The sequence below is a fragment of the Triturus cristatus genome, chromosome 2_2 (assembly GCF_964204655.1).
Source record: "Triturus cristatus chromosome 2_2, aTriCri1.1, whole genome shotgun sequence".
NCBI classification, from domain to species: domain Eukaryota; kingdom Metazoa; phylum Chordata; class Amphibia; order Caudata; family Salamandridae; genus Triturus; species Triturus cristatus.
The window spans coordinates 1,222,260,385-1,222,279,559 of record NC_140582.1 but is presented as its reverse complement, the minus strand read 5'-3'; the positions used below and the strand labels follow the sequence as shown (position 1 = coordinate 1,222,279,559).

The window sequence follows — 19,175 nt, the reverse complement described above, 5'->3', positions numbered from 1 at the left end:
CCATATGCGCCAATAACAGGTGCCAGTGCGCTCACATAAATGTTAAAAAGGGTGGGGCTAAGTGATGACCCTTGAGGGACACCACAAGGTGTGGAAAAAGGTTTAGACTGGAACTCCCCCAGAGTTACCACTTGTTTTCTATCTGTAAGAAAGGATCTGATAAGGTCCCATGCTTTGCCACCGATATCACACGTTTTTAAGTGATTAAGGAGTATTGAGTGGTGGACCGTATCAAATGCTGCGGACAGATCGAGCAGGATCAGTGCCGCCTTACCTCCCTGATCCACTGCCTCCCTAATCTCTTCCGTGGCTTTAACCAAAGCGGACTCCGTACTGTGACCTGGCATGAAGCCATATTGAGTAGGGTCAAGCGCCTGTGTATCTACCAAGAAGAGACTGAGTTGTCTGTTCAAGAATTTTTCGACCAGCTTGGCCGGTAGGGGAAGTCTGGCGATCGGGCGAAAGCTATTAGGATCATTGGTTGGAAGGTTGGATTTTTTTAGTAATGGTAAAATCGATGCTAGTTTCCACTGCCTTGGAAAGAGACCAGTTTCAAACATAAGATTAAATATGCTTGTAAGCCTCTTTGCAATCAGACCCGAAGCCAGTTTAGCCACCCTGCTGGGGCAGGTGTCAAAAGGGGAGCCTGAGTTAATTTCCATCAAACCTTTTTGTATATCCAGTGTAGAGATTGTCCGGAATTTGTCAAAGGTTGGGCCGGAAACATGCTCTGACCTCGGGCCTTCCCTGCTCACGTCCATAGAGCCAGTACTTCCCTCACTAAAAACCCCGAAAATAACTTCCACCTTGGCTAGAAAAAATTCGGCCAGGTCTTCACATAGTTGTTGGCTCGGTTGAACCGGCCTTGGCTTTGGCGATGCCAACATCGCCACCGTCTTGAACAGTTCTTTTGCTGCGTTTTTAGACTAAAATTTGAGCGGCAAAGTATCTTTGTTTGGCTGACGCAATTTCTTGTTTATAGGTCTGCAGGCCAATTTTATACGCTTTTTTCTCGGCTTCTTTATAGTTGCTCCTCCAAGCGCGTTCAAGCTGCTTACAGTTGAGCTTTTGGATCCTGAGCTCCTGCGAGTACCATGGGGCGGAGGGCTGTGCTCTCTTTGGCCTTAGTACTTTAATCGGAGCCAGTCTGTCACAGGCCTGCTGCAGCCAGCCCGTATAATTTTGACAAGCGCTCTCCACTTCATCTGACATACAGGCTGCTGAGGAGGATAGCATCTTATTAAGAGAAGCTTCCTCCACCTTATTCCAGGCTCGGATTTTTATATTGTTTTTTCGACCAATGGTTTCCTTACCAAGATTGCCAAGTCGTATCTCAAACTGAACTGCAGCATGGTCGGACCAGGCCAGAGGGAGAAGGCACTGGAAATGAAGATTACTTTGGTTGGAAAAAATCTCATCCAGGGTATGCCCTCCCATGTGCGTGGGTCCTTCAACCTGCTGCCTAAGATCTGCTGACAGCATTAGGTCATGCAAAGCCATGGTGTCCCCATCTTCCCTTGATTCTAGGTGGAAGTTAAAATCTCCCAGGACTGTAAAGGCCCTGGAAAGCAGCCCCTCCTCCAATAACGTCCCGACGGAGGCCAGGAAGGAGTTCCGGGTCCCAGGTGGCCTATACACAAGACAGCCCTTAAAAGATTGGTGATGGGTTAACATGAGATTAAAAAATAGTGCTTCGCAAGTGTCCATGGGGATGGGTTGGAAGGAAGCTTTGACGGAATCGTGATATATCACCGCCAAACCTCCGCCTTTCCTTAATGGCCTATCCATAATATAGGAAAGGAAATCCGGGGGGGTGGCCTTCACCATGTCTGGCCCTGCAGATGGATCGGTCCATGTTTCCGTTATGAAGGCTACCTTAACCTCCAGTTCCTCCATAAGTCTAGCACACTCAAGGCTATGCTTGACTAAGGACCTTGCATTTAACAAAATGCAAGCTTAAGAGCGATCCTTCTTGGTCTCGGCCTCTCCCCTCTTCCCTTCCTTAATGGAAATGGGGATGTTAAGAATCCTCGGAATACTGGAGGCACAGCCAGAACAGTAGTCTGGGGGGAATTAAGGGCAGATCCTTCGGTACCAGGCAAGGGCAGTTTAAGGTGGTCCCTTTTCTAAGGTTTAGCAAGGTTAGGGTGTCATATCTGAGGATAGACTCGGTAAACGGGCGGAAACCGGCAGAGTCCCTGGCGCTTGCTATCCAGGACCCCAGCCTATCTGCTTTCTCCCTAAATCTAATGTGAAGTACCCTGGGTACAAACCAATTGGATGCTGAGGGTGCCCTGACAGTCCCTTGTAGATGGTACCCAGGGCATGGGTCCCTCAGTAGGCCTACCAGGGCTGCAGCACTTATTGTGCCACCCTGGGACAGCCATACAAACTGACACCACCAGACCACTACTGTAGTCTGGGTAAGGTGGTGCTAGCACCCCTTACAGGGATATAGGTACCCTATATCCCACCCCATTACAACACATATACTCTCAAAGGGCACCCCTATAGCAGGCCTTGGTAATCCTACAAGGCAGGGTGCTGAGGTATGTGTGAGGGGGGACCCCTACATGAGTAGGGCCTCTCTGCAACCTTCATAAAATCATTGCTGGGTTGTTTGTAGTGTAGCCATACCATATACTCTTAACCGCATTATAAGTCTATCGCGATAACGCGATAACTTGAGAATGGCTACACAGAACCATATCGTGTTTGGTGTCAAACATGTAGGAATCATACCCCCAGTCCAGCCATGGGCATGAGGGTATGATTCCCCCTGCTAGAGGGGCAATATGGGAAAAGCGGTAGAATTTGGACACCAATTTAAAAGTGCACAAGTAACACAAAATGGCTACTGCCCGCCACCTACACGACCCTGGCTGGCTGTTGCTGGGGAAAACCCCAGCCTCGCCAGCTGGACAATAGGGCTCCTGTGGCAGGGAGGTGCTAGCATCTCCCCAGACAGGATAATGTGGGTTAGAACAGGGTGGGTGCACCAAATGTCCTTTCAGGGTTGCACGTAGGCAGCTGCAGAGACCTCATTCTGCATACACTGCTTGGAACCGGTTCAGGGGCATCCTGCCCCTCGCCCAGGCGGGAAACACACAAAGGGGAGAGGGTGTAGCCACCCTTTCCCGCCTCACCTCTCATTGGTGGACACTACTCTGGACACTCCCCTAATCTTGGGGATAAAGGTGAATAACGTGGCCCCAAAGCCTCAGATTAATCTTGAACTTTACAGTCTTGACCTTCAACTTGCTGCTGCCCAGCTGACGGAAGAAATCTCCCTTGGGATAAAGTAGTTACTCCCCTGCTTGGCAGGCACCTGAAACACTGCAAGTGACCCGGTTGGAACCTCGCTGCTCCTACGGACTTCGACGACTTCCAGAACCCTTGAGGTGGGTTTCCAGCGCATCCCAGAGGCCAGTGAGTGTGCTCAACGAGTTTGGGCACCGTGGACCGCGTGGGTGCCGAGATCCCCAATACCCCAGGACACCGGCCACCTCTTGCGTAGCACACAACCCTGACCAGTGTGAAAGTTGTGCTTTGGCCCATTTTCGAGCCAACCACTCTACAGCAATTGTGCCAAAGACCAGCGCCCTAGCCGCCTCCGGTGGCCCGTGGGTGCCCTTTTACGCACTCCAAAGTCAAGAGTTCCCCTGGTTGCTCCAGGCCTGCTCTACAGCCTTCTCGAAGGAGACCTCTCCTAGACCTCGTGGGTCTGCACTGTAGCAGATTTGTTCATCTTTGGTGGGTTGCGGTTGCCAAGGCTTAGTGGATCCATTCCGGACACTAACACCGCAGCGACCCTCATCCGACGTGGGACAGTCGTCCTCCACAAGCTGGCCTTCCTTGAAGCCTCCCGGAGCTCGTGGCTGCAGATCCAAGCTACACCACTTTCCACCTGAAGCACCCAACATCGAAGGGCTCTTTGCTTTGAGCCTCCCGGTCACTTTGCCGTGACCCAGACTCTGTCCCCTCTGCTTTCAGGTTCTTCTCTACAATCTTAACATCTTTGATCGTCACGGAATCATCGACGCTTTTGGCTAGCAGAACTTTTGACTATTTTCCCATTGAAAATCAGCCCGCGACCCGACAGCAGAAACGACCTATGCACCTGGCTTCCCTAGGGCAGGTAACAGTGGTACCTCGGTACTCTCGTGGTAGTGGGCTCCTCAAAAGCTGAAGTCTAAAGTTTTAACTTTGCACTCCTGCTAGAAGTATTTTTAAACTGTTTATTTCCGACCGCGACATTCTCCATAGGCTGTAATAGAGATCCCGATAGCAGCTACTTCCACTGCACGCGCCTCCCGTGGGTCCCCTTCCTCATAACCTGGGGTGGATTCTTAAGGGGCCAGCGATCCTAAATGCCCTAGGCATTGCCTGTAGAATTGTCGTGGTTCTTATACCACTTTTTTAGTATATGGTTTGGTCCCCCCCCCGGGGCCCAATGTTAATAGTGCTATTTATTGTGTCTATCAATGCTTGTTTGATATTGTAACTTTGCCACAGCTTCATAAAGAGACTGTGGGATTCTGTCTAGAATAAATACATATATTTTATATATATACCTGTGTGGGCTACTCTTTCATTTGGTTATTCAAGAGGTTATTATGGTAAAACAATAAGCTTAACACTCCTTCAAGACTTAGCCTGAAGGCTGCTCTCCACAACTACCACTAGGAAAGCTTTCTTTAAAGGTTGTCTTAAACCTATCATCAATAAGAGTCGAATTGGGCTGGTGCAAGGTGTTCCTATAACTAGGAGACAGCATATGCCAGGCCAACTTCTCAGTGTTGTACTGCCCCCCAACCCACCCTCCCCCCCCCCCCCGAGCTCCCCCGCGGTTCATTGACCACCTCACCGAAATTGTCACCTATCTTCGCTCACGGTTCAAACAACTTGTGGTGGTGGGGGACTTTAGCTACCACTGGGACCAGCAACCAAGAGAGGCACAGGCCCAACAGCTAGAGGAAACTATGTCCACACTGGGGCTGCAGCAGATTGTGGTTACACCCACCCACGAGTAAGGTCATACCTTACACCTCATCTGGTCGACTCAGCCACAGGTTAATCTGGTGGACACGACTCCCTGTGGGTGGTCAGACTACTACTTAATCAGTCTCCAGATCCCCCAAACTAGCCGCTCCACACGCCCTCCTCCTAAGTGGAAAACGGTGCGTAGCTGGAACAGAATTGAGGAAAAGAGCTTAGGGAACACTCTGCGAGATCACACCAAGGAATACTTGGACAGAGGATCTCGAATAGAGGAGTGAATCTATCTCCAACTAACTGGTAGCAGACATCAAATACAAGGGCAAGGGTGCCCCCTGGTTCACGGAAGAGCTAAGGGGACTGAAACGGACCCTCCGTCACTGCGAAAGACAGTGGCACAAAGCCTATGAGCCGCAGGCACTCAGAATATAGGTCCAGACTAACCATCTACAAAAATGCCATCCTCAGTAAAAAGGCTGAATTCTATTAATCTAGGATTATGGAGGCAGACAAACAAAAAGAAACCTTCAAAATCCTGATGGATCTCAGCCAAAATCAGATACAAGAAGCTCCCACTAGCCAGGAACACTGCAACAGGTTCCTGACCGCCTTCTTAGACAAAGTAAAAGATATCCTAGCAGACATAGACAATACCCCCATTAACCAGCATGTTTTTGCAAGGGCAGAGCCTCACAGAGACAGGGTAGAATCGATCACCTCCTTCCCAAAGCTAGACCATGAGTCTCTGCTCCACATCGTGACCAGAATCAAGTCCGGCTCACCCGCGGACCCCTGCCCTCCAAGGATTTTCAAACCAGCCCTCCCTGCGATTGAGTGAAGTCCTTTCCCTGATTAACCTCTTGCTAGAAACAGGAAAGGTCCACAGGAAATTTAGGGAAGCTAGAGTAATCCCCCTACTTAAAAAGATGGGAGCAGACACCACCAACATGAAAAACTATAGGTCCATCTCTCAACTTCCTTTTCTGGCTAAAATTATGGAACAACACGTCCTCTTCTTTAGGAAGAATGTTAACTACTCTGGGACAGGCAGGTTTTAGAGCCCACCACAGCACCGAGCTGGTGATGCTGTCCGTACTGGACGAAATCAGGCTCACAGCTGACAGCAAGAAGCTGTGTGTCCTGGTCCTCCTCGCCCTGTCAGCGGCGTTCGACAGACAATTACTGTCAACTCCTGACAAGAAACCGGGACATTGTCATCGGTGAGACGAAACATCATTGGATTACCTCCTTCCTAACAGATCGCACCCTAAAAGTTCAGACAGGTGATTCTGTGTCTGACAGGGGGTTTATAACCTGTGGAGTCCTGCAAGGGTCTGCACTGTCCCCACTTCTGTTTAACATCTATCTCAGACCACTAGTGAGGGACTTTGCCCAGATGGACTGCCAGGTGTTTAACTACGCGGAAAACACACAAATGATTTTAAAAATTGACAACATCCCACAAGCCTACACATGTGCAAGACATACGAGATATGTGGTAAACTGTATGACAGCCAATTCACTTGAGGTTAACCCAGACAAAACGGAGATATTGGCCATTACTATGGACAGCAACCCATGGATTCAACCAATTGACCTTTCTGTCATCGCGTGCATTGTCATTTTAATTATTTCTCGTTCACTGGGCACTTGCTTTTAAATTTGCGCTGCTCGTGTTGCCTTAAATTCTTTGCCAGCCACTAGGCGCTTGCTACTTGGGGGATAGTCAGGCTTACCTGCATTGTAATTGGTGTTGCACCCGCATTCAGCGGGATTTAGTCAGTGGGGGTTCCTGGCTTGCGGCGCTCCGACCGCCATCTTGGGTGGGTGAGTGAAGGCTTTGGGACACTTCAGGCGTCATATTGGTTGGGTCCAGCGGCTCTACTAGGCGGACCACGCGTGGCGTAATACTACTAATTGGAATGGGTGAGCAGGCGCGCAGCGTAAGCGCGCAGCGGGCGCGCCGTGGGCGCACCGGAGGTGCGCCAGAGGTAAGCCCGTTTGCGCCCGTTCACGTCCCGGTTGCTCCCGGTTCGACAATGGCGGCTACTCCGCACTTGGTATATACTCAGGAGGAACTGTGCGCTTTGAATTGCCTCACGGCTCCAGATATTCAACTTACCATGCGGTCACCTACTCAGACCACTCTTTTTTGTGGTCTGCTCAATGTTCGCTCTCTTGTTAAACATCATGATGAGATCGCCTTGCTAGTCAAGTCCTCCAAATTGGATATCTTATTCATAACCGAGACCTGGACTAGAACGGACAGTGGAATGGAGCTCGGTTGGGCTTGCCCACCGGGCTACTTCATAAGACCTATCCCCCGAACTTCGGGGAGGGGTGGGATTCATCTGTAGGGACACGCTCTCCCTTTCACAGCTTGAAGTAAAAGAAGTGATAGCGTTTGAGCTCATGGGCTTCTCCCTAACGGCTCGGGGTGGTACAGTATTAGCAGATCTTCTCTGCTACAGACCGCCTTCCGGAACCGCTTCGTCCTTCCAGCAATTTATTGATCTCATCTATGATCTATCTAACTCCCATGTTAGTTCATAGTGCTGGGCGATTTTAATCTATGGCCCTCTGGCCCGCAAGATCTGGCCTTTAGAGAAGTCTGCCAAGCGTGTAGTAATATACAGCTGGTGCAGTCTCCTACTCATGCGAAGGGGCACACACTGGACTTGGTATTCGCTGACAAGGAGCTGGTTGTAGTTAATAGGGTCATGGATCAATGCTGGACTGACCATGCTCTGGTCCTCATGTCTATCTTTTTGCCGGGAGGACTGCGAAGTGAAGGTGGTCCGGATAGGCCTAAATTCAGTAGGCAATGGTCTCGCCTGTTAAGGGGGTCAAGTCTACCTACACTACTGCCCAAAGCATTCTCTGTGGGGGATACTGTGGATAAGAGCTATGCTGCCCTTAGTCAGCAAATTTTGACATCCTTAGATGAACTGGTCCCCCTAAGGAGGGTGAAGGACAAACCCATGAGAGTTAATGCCTGGTTCACTAGCGATCTTAGTCAGCAAAAACTTTGCTGTAAACAGGCAGAGCGCGCTTGGAGGAGAGGATACGGGGAACCGGACCGTGTGGCTTATAAACAGGCCTTGCAGGATTACAAAGCCCATCTAAGGATGGCCAAAGCGAAGTTTTTGGAAGTTTCCCTGGCTAAGGCCTCTAATAAAGTACAGACCCTTTTCAAACTGGTGAATAATTTGGCTAATCCAGCCTGCGCAGTACCAGTCACTGTAGCATCTCAGGAACTGTGCGACTCTTTGGCCTCTGCGTTCGAGGAAAAAATTAAGACCATCTTAACTGGCCTTTCGACTTCGGGCCAGCCGGCCTCGGCAAGGCTCTCTCCACCAGAACCCCCTTTATCTTTCGGGTGCTGAGGGGATTGAGGTTAAAGTGGGGCAACTTCAATTGTCCTGTTTTCCCACCCCTTCCTTGGAGGAATTTTATGCATTGGCTAATGGTGTATCCTCGGGCTCTCCACTTGACCCTTTGCCACATAAGATCTGGAAAGCGCTTCAGGCAGAGCTGCTGCCCCCGTTGTATACCATCTGCTGCCAGTCACTGGCGACAGCCGTGGTTCCAGACAGCTGGAAGTTGGCAGTAGTGACACCTCTGCTAAAAAAGGCTTCTTTAGACCCTCTATGCCCGGCCAATTATAGGCCCATCTCGTCGTTACCATTCCCTATAAAAGTCATAGAGAAGTTAGTCACAAGAACCTTATCCAACTTCCTAGAAACCAGCTCATGTCTGGATGCATATTAAAATAGATGCCAAACTCGCACTGTCCAACCAAGTATCCACGGTGTTCGGGACCTGTGTGGGCCTGCTAAGGCAGTTGAGGAAACTATCATCCCTCCTCTCATTTTCCACCATGGGTACTATGGTGACCTATTTGATCATGTCACGACTAGATTATGGTAACTTGCTCTACATTGGGTTACCGGACAAGCTGCTAGGCAAACTTCAGGTGGTGATGAATGATGCTTCCAGGCTGATTGTCAAGCTCCCCAGATGCACACGCCACTCCCATGCTGCAAAAACTTCAATGGCTCCCCATCAAACAGGGGGCTAGATTCAAGGGCCTTTGTATTGCCCACAAGGCCCTGTATGGACAGGCCCCAAGATACATCAAAGAGCGCCTGGGGAAATACGTCCCTGGCCGCACCCTAAGGTCATCCAGGGGTGGGCAACTAAAATACCCACGGTTTAACTACACAACTAAAGGAGAGCGAGCAATTTCTGTCATCATCCCGCAACTGTGGAATATGCTGCCAGGCCACCTTCAGTCCGAAAAATCCCTCCTTCCATTCAGGAAGAAACTGAACACTCTCCTCTTCACAGGAGCCTTGGCATAACGCAGACCAATCAGGGGTAACATTCCCTCGTGGGGACTGTAGCTATTTTTCTTGCAGCACTTGGAGACCTGCCGGTATTAAGCGCTCTACAAATCGCAATTAACATTAACATAGGTGGTGTGGTCCCCATTAGGAGCGATACTAGCTTATTAGTCCATTTTCACCGGTTACACCACACAAATATGGTGACATGATATATGCCCAATTTGAGAGAGTCCCATCTCCATATCTATCCTGGAAGGATTAGCAACTGGGTTCATCTGGATTTTCGGCTCCGATTGGTACTCTTGACAGTTTCAATGTACTGGCAGCAAGACAAGATACGGAATGTCAACCACGACTAGGTAAGCTGAAGTATGGGCGAACATCTCTATAGATTAATGTGGTGATTGTGTGGTTCTAACTGGGACTAATGGTTTATACTTGTATCCCTTTACAGATTGGTTGGTGCTCCCCAGTCGAGGAGATATATTGTAAAAATTACTGATGCGGGGACTTGGCCGTTTAGTTCTGTTACATTGCTGAATATCTGTTCACGCACACATGTCCCGCTTTGCAGCTAAGCGTGGTAGTTTTACTTTACCATGCTTCATAATGTAGTTTGGTGGTATTGTCACTGGATCCTTGGATTTAATGACTAACAGATTGCATGGATAGAATTGGAAAGGGGAGGCTCACAAGAAAGTTAAGGGACATCCACATCTGCTCTACACATGAAAGGATTAAGGGAGACTAAATACTTTGCAGTGAGTGTTGACTCAGTTGACTGTTATTCTGATATAATGCAATTTACTATTTTAGTTTTGTCATTGATAAGCCTGGAGTGATGGGGCTTGATGGATACTCATCACACTTTCAAATTTCATATTTATTTTGGTCCAAATTTCTCAGGATAGCTTCTTGTCCATATACAGGCGTTATTGATTGTGTGGAATGATTACTGTTGGACCTGTCAGCCCCTCTATTTTTGATCGTGCCTCATTTTTTCCACCCTCATTTTTATGTTGGACTTAGGTCTCCGGGCGCCTTTTCATTGCCAATCAGTGTTAAGGTGCAGGTGCTCCCTTCTCCCAAGATGGCTGCCACAGACCCCTGCTACTGCAGAGTGGTCTTTATTAGTAGCACCCTAGCTGCCAGGAGCTGTCTGGGACCCCACAACAATGTTGCGACACCAGCCCGCCTTTTTTGTCCCATAGGTAGAATGGGGAAGCTCCTGGAATGTGCTGGAACCTTCTAGTTAGTTGGCCAGTGGGGTAGAGCAGAGCTGGAAAATCCATGCAGGAGTTTTAGGCGGTAGGGCCTAGCCTGGGACTTATGCCTCTGAGAGTGACAGGATTTAGTTGCTGCCTGTTAAGTGAGTGAGGGATCCTGTAAAGCCCACTGATCTTGCCCAGCAGTAGGAGGACCCAGAGACCCTCTGCCCGCCTGACTAGGACGGACCTAGTCGCCAACTCAATCCCTACCCCCCAGGAACAGAAACCCCCAAGGGCGCCGGAAACATCTGCGCCATCAGGACTTCAGGTCACCCCTGAATGCTGAAACTGAATGCTGAGACCTCATGTCACGACTGCATGCTGAACCTGAATGCTGAAACTGAATGCTGAGACCTCATGTCACAACTGAATGCTGAACCTGAATGCTGAGACTTCAGGTCGAACCTGAACACTGAAACTTTACGCTCAAGCTGATTGCAGAACGGCTGGGGATCAACCAGGTACTAGCGCTGAGACCCCTGCGCTCCCTGACCTGGCCTGGGATCCCCTGCATCAATCCCCGTTGAGCGCGGAGCTCTCCCGCTTAATTTGACCCCCCCCCCCCTTTGTGTGCGGGGACCAGAGCGCGCTCACCGCCGCGGCCCAGAAGCCTGAAGTGTGCATCATCACCACAGCGTGGCCCGCGGAGAAGCCCGGGGCCCCGTCGCTGCCGGGGCAGTTGCATGCGGAGGTGTGTAAGGCCGTGGCCGGCCCCGTCCCGGAAGGATCTACTGCGGAGTCCGGAGCTGGGTCGGACGCCTCCAGACGTCGAGATGAAGGTAAGCCGGGAGGCTTGGGACAGACCCGGTGCGCCCCCTACAGACCGGGAGCGGCACCGCACCCCGACACCCGGATTCCCCCTCTGTGGGAGTTCCCCCCCCGTTCACCCGAGACTGTGACACCCCGCCGAGGGATTGCCCCTCTCCTCCGAGACTGTTGAGCAGCGTTGTGCCCCACGAACTGCACAGAAGTACTTGAAGCTTGATTAGTACGAGTAGCGCTTTGTTCGCAGGCTTTGCTCTGAAGTGTTCAAGGCTTAATTATTACGAGTAACGCTGTGTTGGTAGGCTTTGCTCTGAAGTGTTCAATGCTCAATTATTATGAGTAACGCTGTGTTGGTAGGCTTTGCTCTGAAGTGTTCGATGCTCAATTAGTACAAGTAACGCTATGTTCGCAGGCTCTGCTCACAAGGATTCACGACGCAATTATCATGAGTAGCGCTGGGTTCGTGAACATGGTTCAAGAGTGTACAAGGCCTGACTGGTGCGAGTAGCGCGGTAACCGCCCACTGAGGCGCTAAGGGTACCAGGAGGGCGGGAAGCCCGCGAAGTCGGTCCTGAGCCCCTACTAGACCCCAGGTGTGGCGCTACGATTCCCCGTCCGTACAACGGATGTCAAGGTCTACGAGTGTGGCCTAGGGCCCCAGGGGGAATTGTGGGGGAATATAGCGCTGAGGTCACCAGGTACTGCCTACACCACCGTTATGTATGATTGGTGCAACAGATGCTAACCTATGTGGAGAAGGCCATTTACCTCTAGTGAACTGCATTTACCTCTAGTGAACTGCATTTACCTCTAGTGAACTGCATTTACCTCTAGTGAACTGCATTTACCTCTAGTGAATTGCATTTACCTCTAGTGAATTGCATTTACCTCTAGTGAATTGCATTTACCTCTAGTGAATTGCATTTACCTCTAGTGAATTGCATTTACCTCTAGTGAATTGCATTTACCTCTAGTGAATTGCATTTACCTCTAGTGAATTGCATTTACCTCTAGTGAATTGCATTTACCTCTAGTGAATTGCATTTACCTCTAGTGAATTGCATTTACCTCTAGTGAACTGCATTTACCTCTAGTGAACTGTATTTACCTCTAGTGAACTGTATTTACCTCTAGTGAACTGTATTTACCTCTAGTGAACTGTATTTACCTCTAGTGAACTGTATTTACCTCTAGTGAACTGTATTTACCTCTAGTGAACTGTATTTACGCCTATCTGTTTAGATAAACTTGAGTTGTTTGCATAAACCCTACAGTGTGGCGTCCCTTATTGTGTGCGTTCCCTGCTTCAGAGGATGTGTGTGTTGTATGGTCGCTTTACACATAAGCCTTTGGGTACCCAACCGCTCGAGTCACGTTACCCCCTTAGGGCTTGGTGACCCCAGGTCTTACAATTACCTACTTTGGATTCAATTTGGTGTAAAGATAACAAGATTTTGCTCACGCCACCAGGGATGTAGGTGCACGTTTGGGCATTTATTACACCAACTTGCGATAATTTATTTGCACACCATGTGATACCACGCCACCAATGTGTCTGATTGGATCGACATACATAGTCCATAAATAAGGGTTATGAATTTGAAGATTGGCTTTGTTAGGGTTTTCACTACCTGTGAATAGTGCCTATGCCTGCTCACCATTCCATGTAACTATTCGTGGGCTGGATTTTTAATCGTACAGCAATGAGACGACAATTGTGTAGAAAATGGCATGGATAATGATATGTGATGAGGGTGAACTGTTATTTTTTTGTAGCTCTGAAGAGGTCTTGGGGTATTCCCTATAAGACGAAACACATGCTGTCTACAGAAACAAGAAAAGAGTCCAACAAGAGACAAAAATAGTAAAGAAAAGAAGAAATTCCTGAGCAAGGGCAAATTACTTGGCTCAATGTGCATTAATTGGCTGTTTGATTTAATTTGAACACTCTATTTAGCGTGTGCTAGAGATTTGTGCAGTCTTTGTCTGATTAGCATAAATGGTTTGGGGGAAGTAGGGTGAATCACTTTCTCCTCTTCAAACACTGCATGTAAGGGCTATATAAAACAAGCATTGGCATAGCCAATAGGTCTCGCCTTTGGGACCTTATAAGTTTTTAGCCATGCAACAGTTGATGTTGTTGCACCAAGGATATTGTGCTGCAAAACTAAATACTTCTAAGGTCCCAAAAGCGAGACCTATTGGCTATGCCAATGCTTGTGATCTATGTAGGCTGCATGCAGCAGCCTACATAGACAAAAAATGGCCTAGCTGGGGCGCTTTCCGCTGCGCCTCACCAATCACAACGATGCCACTGCAGCGTTGTGATTGGCTTAGGGGAGCAGGAGGAGGGAGGCTGCCTAAAACGCACCAGGAGCTGAGGCGGCGACGCGGGATGCGGTCGCGGAGAAAGGTAAGTAAAGTTTTTTTTATTTTCTATAGATTTTCCACTTTCGTGCTAAGTTTTCGCGCCACTTTTGATGTATTTGCAAGACAGAGCTATTTGGAGTAGCCTGGGCTCCAGTATATTCTCAGAATGCCATTCCACGGCTGAGTTACGAGAGTGAGAGAGAGTGAAATGCCATATTTATATATCCCGCGATGCAGCCGCTCCTTTCCAGTGCCCGGTTTATATGACTCCTGTCAGACCGAATCCTGGCTGCCTCTCCTTTGATCTTGTGTAGTGTAAACTGAATTCCATTAGGGGAGGGATTTAAAGCGGCTGCCTGACCATAAGTGTATATATGCAGTCACGTATATGGTCCTGATGAGTTTTGTTGTAATTGCGTTTGTGGTGGAAACGGAAGTTGGCTGAAAACTGCATTTACGAGTTTCTTTCTATACACAGATTTTGCCAATAAAACATGGTGAAATGCTGGGAAATGTGGAAATAGACTCTCAAACGTTGATTTCTGTGGTAATTACTCAATCTAAATACAAAGTTCTACGCACATTACAGCACAAGGACAAGCCTATCCCTGTATTGAGGACACACACAGCAGGTTTTGAGGGCAATCTCATAAGTACATAAAGCATTCTTCAAATGCACAGTATATGCGATGCTAATTATGTACATTTCACACGCGCACACTTCCTGCATGTAAAAGTGCATAGTACCCCCAGGGGCACCCCGCTTTCCCCCCTCCCCCAAATTAGGTTACCCAAAGAAGACACAAGAAACAGTTGTAACTGGGTAACAAATGCTGCAGGATTTATTACATAATTCCAGGATATGTAATAGGTGGGTTATCTTACGGGCGATTCAAGGGCAGGCGGCCATCTACTTCACCTGCCCCGCCTGATGAGCCGGGCAGCACGGGAACGACCCGCAAGTGCTGCCCCCCAAGTGATTCTTTTTTCGATCACGTGCCGTTGAGATTCTACTCACACCCCCCCTCTCGGGGCGGAGCGTCGCATAGCAAGCCCCCGGTTGTTCAGGCCCACAACCGCCCACAGGCCTAGCGGGGCGCCGACCGGCTTCCGGGACCTCTCTGGAGGCTCCTCGTTTTGGCTCAGGCACCACGTGGTGCCGCGCAGAGGTACCCTTTGTACCGGCCTGCTTCCAGATCGCCCTGTAACTCCGCCTGCAACGAAAAGAAAACATTAAAACGTTCAGCCAAAAACCCCACCCCACCACACCACGCCGGGTAAGCGGTAGGGAGGGTAAAAAGGCGAGGTGGGCGACAAAGAGGTCGCCAGTGAGGGTGGGGGAAGGCTAAATAGTCTTCCCCTCACACCTGGGCCCGGAAGTGACGCGCCTTTCGCGTCACTTCCGGCCCTCGACACGGAGGGGGGCAACTATCTGGATCCCCGCCCCCGCCCCCCCCCCGAAGGAGGGAGTGGGGAGGGGTGACCGGGGCCCCGGGGCCACTAAGGCGCCGACCGCCGAGTGGCCCCCTGCGGGGGCCGCGGTCAGCGGCATAGTACCCCCAGGGGCACCCCGCTTTCCCCCCTCCCCCAAATTAGGTTACCCAAAGAAGACACAAGAAACAGTTGTAACTGGGTAACAAATGCTGCAGGATTTATTACATAATTCCAGGATATGTAATAGGTGGGTTATCTTACGGGCAATCCAAGGGCAGGCGGCCATCTACTTCACCTGCCCCGCCTGATGAGCCGGGCAGCACGGGAACGACCCTCAAGTGCTGCCCCCCAAGTGATTCTTTTTTCGATCACGTGCCGTTGAGATTCTACTCACACCCCCCCTCTCGGGGCGGAGCGTCGCATAGCAAGCCCCCGGTTGTTCAGGCCCACAACCGCCCACAGGCCTAGCGGGGCGCCGACCGGCTTCCGGGACCTCTCTGGAGGCTCCTCGTTTTGGCTCAGGCACCACGTGGTGCCGCGCAGAGGTACCCTTTGTACCGGCCTGCTTCCAGATCGCCCTGTAACTCCGCCACAGCCCTGGAGGCGGCTAACCGTCGCAGCCAGGGCCCCCCACCAACCTAGCTCTTTACCTGCACCCTCTATTCACCAATGCTTCGCTTAAATCCAATAAAACAGGTCCATGCCTCTTTGGGAGAGGTGTACTCCATCCAAGTCGAAGTACCCCTTTACATTCCCCCGGATCATCTCATGGCGAATAAAGCCCAAACCCCTTTGGGCGGGACTCAAACCCTGTGAGATCCCTTATAACCACAGGCCCAAGACATACCAGTGAGCTATAGCTCCTGGATTGTAGATGGCCCCATCTATGTCCCCAATCCCTAGACGCTATCCCAATCGGATGGGGTCTGTTGAAATAGAGGGGCCTGTGAAGATGTGCGATAACTATTCGCCCCCCAGCGGGAAGGTTACACCTATTCACAATCCTGGGCCTGCCCGCTTTGACTATTATGACGAGAAGGGTTACTTAACATTTGTACAGTCCCCTCAGATAGTTAACCTGGGGCACAGGAGTGCACCTCACTGCCAGCGCGTGACCATGGGCAAGGGGCGACTCTTGCCCCTGCCCACCATCCCTTATACCTTATAGGAATTATGCCCCTACGGATCCCTCAGTGATGATCCCATAGGCATACCAGCTTCGGGAATCTGTTTGGCTTAAGCGTTGCGCGCTGTCATAATGTCCCCTTGTATTTGCCCCGCTGACACCCCAGATATTAGGACAGCAGCACCAGTCTCCTGCAGCTGCCGTACGCGACCAGTGATTCCGGTGGGGGGTGCCACCAACCGCAATGGTCCTCCAAGCATTACGGAAAGCCCCTTTTACCTGGGCCTCTCTTCAATTGATGGTGATTACACTCAGCTGAAGGCCAGAGGCCCGCCTAAGGAGCCTATTCACTTGTTTTGCTACCCGGCTCCCTTGTGGGAGGGCCACAGAGTTAGGGCAACGCGTGTGCTCCCAGGGCACGGAGCTGCTGGAAAGCAGATATCTGATACTCACACGCTGGTATCTTATCTGTTGCTAAATGCCCTACTGCAGGAAGTTTCCCAAGAACCGTAGACTTCGCGGTCCCACCTAACTTGATCCCATCACCTGGGGGGAACCCAGTGGTGGCAGGACCTGCATGGTAACTCCATCCCGGCGTAGCTATCGCTTATTTGTGCCGCCGAAGCAGGCAATACCCCCTTAGTCTCAAGTTCTACCCCTGGAGGATAACCTTGGGAGCAGACAAGTCTGTGGGAACCAACCGGAGACTTTGGTGCAAATACCGGCCCTATTCTGAACGTAGCGAGTGCTGCACGGTCAATAATGCCCTGATGCCCTGGGGCTCTACGTGGTCTTTACCAAACTTTGAACGACCGCACACTTGCTATATAACAACCATACCACCCACCAGCCGGGTGGAAGGTCTTCATTGCGCAACCCGAAATCTGTCTTTGGTTGCAGGGGAATGCCCGCCAAAGTACATCTGGACCTATTCCTATATGGTTCCTTCAGCTAATCCTCCTGCAGGCCTAACTCTTGGTTATGGAGCCCAGCTCAGTGTTCTGCAGGCCAAACGGCTTAACCATGAACTATCGGCGATTTGAGACAGAGGAAAACCACGGGTTGCAATCCGCTCGCGAGCGGCGCACCCGCAACCACTTGGACAATCACGCCGGTAACCTTGCCGTGATTTAGGCCCTAGTGATGCGCTATGTGGTGACCACTTATTCTTTTGCCGCTATGCCAGTGCGTCCCCGAATTCAATGGGATTGGGGCGCTGAGCTGCACCCATATCTACACCATCTAGTGGCTCAATCCAGACTTCCTTTAGCATTAGATAATAACTACCATTCTATCTCGGTTGCGTTGCCCTGCCCGACTAGGCACCCACCCGGGTGTCTAGGTTACAGTTAGATATGTGTGAGTTCCCCATATCAGTGACCGTTGAAGGCGGCCCACATAAGCAACCCGAACTCTGTCTATGGTTGCAGTGGAATATGTGTCTGCATTATAGGAAATCAGCAATACATGCTGCATATTTATCTAGCGTGAACTCGACCTGAAGGTATCAGAGCAAAGACTTGTGAACGAAGCCTGCACTTTTATCAAGTATCTGCCTTATAGCAAGCCAGCACATACCTGTTGCATATTGTATAGCGCGAACTCGCCGCCAAAGGTATTGCACCGCTTCACATGAGCACTGTATTTACGTTACACGTACAGGCACGGGGAGCGTGAGAAATTCGTACCACAGAACACGAAACCCATTCCAGGTCACGCGAACACCGCACCCGATTAACCCTTGCGGTGCGTGGAGGGATTAGTAAACCCGTAATCGCATGCTGTGAACAGTGCATGTACTGGTATCATGTATCTGCCTTATCGGAAGCCTGCAATTACATGATGCATATTTATATAGTGCGAACTCGACCGGAAGGCATTTGGAGCACTTTACATGAGCACCGTATTTACAATACATCTTTACGCAAGGGGTGCTTAAGAAATTCGTACCATATTACCCGCTCCCCAACCGGATCACGCGAGCACCGCACCAGATTTTCATTGAGGTGCCGGGGGTTTATTAATGCCCATAATCGCGTATGTGAACAATGCACGCACTTGTGTCATTTAACTGCCCTATAGGAAATCAGCAATACATGTTGCAGAATTATATAGCGCGAACTCGACCTGAAGGTGTTGGAGCGCTTTACCTGAGCACCTTATTTACATTACACATTCAAGCGCGGGGGGCTTACCAGATTCGTGTCATACTAAACGATCCCCGAGCCAGGTCCATTACGCCTGCCGCACGCAGCCCACTGCATGCCCCCCCCACCCTCGACGGCAGCGTAGCCGACTGGAGGGGGGGCGATAACCTTAACCTTAACCAGGGAGAGCCACAGGGGTTGCACTTACCGCGATCAGCGGGGACCCAGGCAGCTCCCAGCCTTGCAGTGCTGGTGCCTTGGGGCTGTGAACCCACACTAGTCTCCTACCGGCTCCCACGGCACAGGGTATGCGGCTTCAAGCCGGCCGCACCCCCGTTAATTTACTTCGCTCGCGAGGGCGACCGCCATTGTGAAGTATGCCCCGCGGGCGATCACTAACCTGTGTGCTCTACCGGACCAAACGAAAGGTACGCCAACCGATACAGAATCAATGTAACCTGAAACTGTAACTTTGCGAGCAAGCGTCCCAAGGCAAAGGACCCACGCACGCTCATGCCCGCTCCCACCGTGCGCCGGGTGCGCGGGTTATTGGCTGTCTGCTCCCATACCAACTAACGTGCACGAGGTCCACCGCCAGCAAGCAATCTAGTCCCATTCCCTCATTCAAAACCGGCGATAAACACATCACAGGCAACGTGGGGAGAGCCCACCTAGTGTTCCAATTGTGCATGTTTCAACAGCGCAAAGGTATCGGTAA

General features: G+C 50.5%; 1 protein-coding gene across 4 annotated transcripts in view; it reads left to right on the top strand.

The window, feature by feature from the left end:
- LOC146863442 (uncharacterized) overlaps positions 1 to 19,175 on the top strand; it is a 521,477-nt gene that overhangs the window by 349,633 nt on the left and 152,669 nt on the right. The gene's annotated exons all lie outside the window — the stretch shown is intronic.